The sequence below is a fragment of the Ursus maritimus genome, unplaced genomic scaffold (genome assembly GCF_017311325.1).
Source record: "Ursus maritimus isolate PB19 unplaced genomic scaffold, ASM1731132v1 scaffold_11, whole genome shotgun sequence".
In the NCBI taxonomy this organism is placed as follows: Eukaryota; Metazoa; Chordata; class Mammalia; order Carnivora; family Ursidae; genus Ursus; species Ursus maritimus.
In genome coordinates this window covers 31,661,675-31,665,128 of record NW_024423453.1, presented here as the reverse complement: position 1 = coordinate 31,665,128, position 3,454 = coordinate 31,661,675, and the positions used below count along the sequence as shown (strand labels likewise).

Below are 3,454 nucleotides of genomic sequence, written 5' to 3'. Positions count from 1 at the left end.
GCAGCTTAGGCAGAGAAAAGAAATTCATGAAACCTCCACTGATACCCCCAACTTAGAACAAACTCAACTCAATGGTACAGGGGCGGAAAAACAGAATGTTCTAAACACTGTTCTCCACTGCCTCAGATTAGAGTGATTCCTGGAAGCCAGAGGACCACCAAACGCACCCAACACACGCACTCCCCCTGAGGCAGAGAAGCATTCTCAAACCCCAAGTGCCCTTCACCAGAGAGCAATCCCCCCAGCATGTCCTGTACAACAGCTATGGGGAGGGGTGCCTGGGGGGCGCAGCTGGCCAAGCCTCGGACTCCTGGCTTCCAGCCCACCTGGCTCCGCACTCATCGCGGGGGTCGGCTTCAGACTCCCCACCCCCACCCTCCCTCTCCGCTCTCCTTTCTCTCCAAAATAAATAACTAAATCTTTAAATAAATAAGTCTGAATCAATCAATCCATCCATCCATCCATCCATCCTATGGAGAGCCTCCAGCTGTCGCTCATCAGGAGGCCTCACGCGGCCCTCAGCTCCACTGCTGCCACGGAAGGCTGCGGGACACTCGCAGGCCCGTGGCGGGTCCACCCCACTCCCGGGACCCGGCGCGCTCCAGGGCCACGAGTTCGAGTACCTGATGAAGAAGCGCTTGGCGATCATCGGGGGCCGCCTGTTGCAGGGCCACCCAAGCTACATGTCACCACGCCGCCACCACAGCCTCACGGCCCAGCCCATCGCTCTGCCGCAGCAAGAACCGCGGGCGGCCGGCGTGCTCCACGGGCGTCAGCGGCCGCCGCAGCTGCCGCGCATGCTCGTTCCGGTTCCCAGGCACAGTCATCAAGATCACGGTCACTGCCCCGTCCAGTGAGAAAATGGAGTAGCAGGAGGCTCCGGAGTGAGGCCACGCAGGCCCACGTGTCGCCCCTGACGATCGACATTCCAGACACCGTGGCCCGCTTCATCAGTACCCTTCCCTCCCCTACGGAAGGCGTCAGTGCAGGAGACGCCTGCCCATCCAGCCCCCAGGGAACAGACCTTGATGGGTTCAAAATGGGCTGTGTGATACCAGCTGACCTCAATCGAAGGGCCAACAACTTGTAGTCAGAAAATGAAAAGGAAGCTTCCAGTGGAGAGAGCCCAGAAGAGGACTCAAAGCCACCTTATTCCTATGCACAGTTGATCGTACAAGCAATTACAATGGTTCCTGATAAACAACTCACCCTAAATAGAATTTATACATCACTAAAAATTATCCATACTACAGGACTGTGGACAAGGAGTGGCAGAATTCAATTTGCTACTATCTCTCTGAATCGTTATTTCATCAAAATACCAGGTTCCCAGGAAGAACCAGGCAAAGGCTTATTCCGGAGGACAGATCTACCTGTGAAAGCAAATTCATAGAGCAGGCTTCCAGGAAAAGATGGCCTAGGGGCATGGCCTTGCTTCAAAACCCCCCTGGGACCTCTCTCATCTAGAAGTGCCCTCGCCTCTCCCAATCACACTGGAGTGCTGTCTGCTCACTGCAGCAGTGCCCAGACTCCCAAGAGCCTGTCGAGGGAAGGTTCACCGGCCCCCCGGAGCCTGAGCCTGGCACCTCACAGTCCAAACTGGCGGTCATCCAGGAGGCCCTGTCTGCCCAGAGCACACCAGGCTGTCTAGCTGGCCCATTTTAATCACCATGCAGCAGCAGCTGCCACCAGCCATCAGGCCTGTCACCCACACGGACACAGTCCCATGACCACCTCGACCTCCCAGCAGCTTGTCGTGCCGAGAGTGCACATCATCCATCAAATCCCAGCGGTGTCTATCACCAGCAGGGCCAGCCTGGCCCCAGCGAACACATACATTGTCGCCAGCCAAGCAGTGGTCACTCAGGAGGCCGTGCTGACCCCTCCTAAGGCACAGCTGCAAGAGAATGGAGATTACAGAGAAGCAAAGGTGCAGGTAGAACCTATTCTTGCAATTAGCCATGCCACACTAGGCACTGCTGGCCGGATCACTCAGACGTCACCATAGTACAACCGGTGCCTCCAGGGCCGCACCAGTTGCCCATAAAAACTGTAACACCAAACGGGACTTACATGGTGCCAGTCCCTGCTGCCATCCACGACCGGGTGAACAATGTGGAGTGAGTCCTCTGCACAAGCTGGTAACACATGCGTCGGTGTCAGCCTCTTTGCTCACAGAGCATGAGAACGGTGACCAGTCAGAGCAGCCAGAGAGAGGCAGGTCAAGACAGAAGACAGCACAAGCATGGTCATTGCCCTGAGTGTGGACCAGAGCCAGCAGCTGGCAGGGAGAAGAACGTCCCAAACGAGCCACTGGGACTATTACCACTAGGAAAACCTGTGCTGTGTGGGAGGTTTCAGTTCTTGGATTCCCCACGAAAGACTTACATGAGGGTCCACGCTCAGCGAAAGACAGCCAGAAGAAAGGTAGCAAGCACAAAGCAGTGTCTTAAGGACAGTACTCTCTCAAAAAGAGAGAGTGGGCAGGCCCAGAGGGGGCAATTCCCCTGAGGCTACAGGGGTACTTTCTTTTTATGGGGGGGGAGTCTTGGGTCATGGACAGGGTGGTCTCTAAAAGTGGTTGCTTTCTTTTTATGGGGGGCAGTCTGGGGTCATGGACAGGGTGGTCTCTAAAAGTGGCTGCTTCCAATCATTTGGGGGACTCCTCCCGCAGGTTGGGAGGGGGAGTGTTTGACCCTACAAGGTTTCTATGGGAATCTTCATGGCAGCCTTCCCCCATGGTGGGGGAGCTAAAACCGCCATGCAAATGCATTATAATGAGTCTAGGGGTTACCCAGAGCAGAGGTGTAAGGGGAGAGGCAAGCTCTGCATCAGTGACTCTTGGTCTGTTAGCCCCAGGGCCTTGGAAGCCACAAAGTCAGGATGTTGTGCCCCCGGGGGCTGCTAACATGTAACCTATTTATCACCGTCCTTGCCTCCAGCTCCTGTGTAACTGTCTACTCTACCAGGACCGCTTTTTTTACTTTATATTAACTCTGTGATGCCAAAAGGAGACACTGTCTCTCACCTACGCTGGAAGCATGGTGTCTCAGTGGATAGAAGGCCCTGCGATTGGACTTCACCTTAGCACTGAAAACACAGAAACACAGGTGGCCTTAAAACTCCTTAAAGAAAGAAGTCACACCTGAACAAAACCACCTGCAACAAAGCCTCGTTCCGGAAGTGCTTCCCCACTCTGAGCTCAGCTTGTAATTCCCATCAGAGACTTGTCCTTGGTAAGGGCAGCTCCTAGGACGGGCAGAGCTGCAGGAACAGGGCCGGAGCCCTCCCTGCCGCCCTCCCAGGACCCTTGGCATTGGTACTGGTAGATAAGGCAGTATTTTGTTGTTCTCGTTTGGAATTAGAATATTTTGAGGTATGCTTTCTTCAAATTTGAGGTATGCATTATTCAAAATAATGGGGTCTTTGACATTTCAGATCGCTCCACTTCTAC

At 54.5% G+C, this 3,454-nt stretch overlaps 1 pseudogene; it reads left to right on the top strand.

Moving 5' to 3' along the window:
• Positions 1 to 626: 626 nt before the first annotated feature.
• LOC103658078 lies at positions 627 to 2,511 on the top strand (annotated as a pseudogene).
• Positions 2,512 to 3,454: the final 943 nt, after the last annotated feature.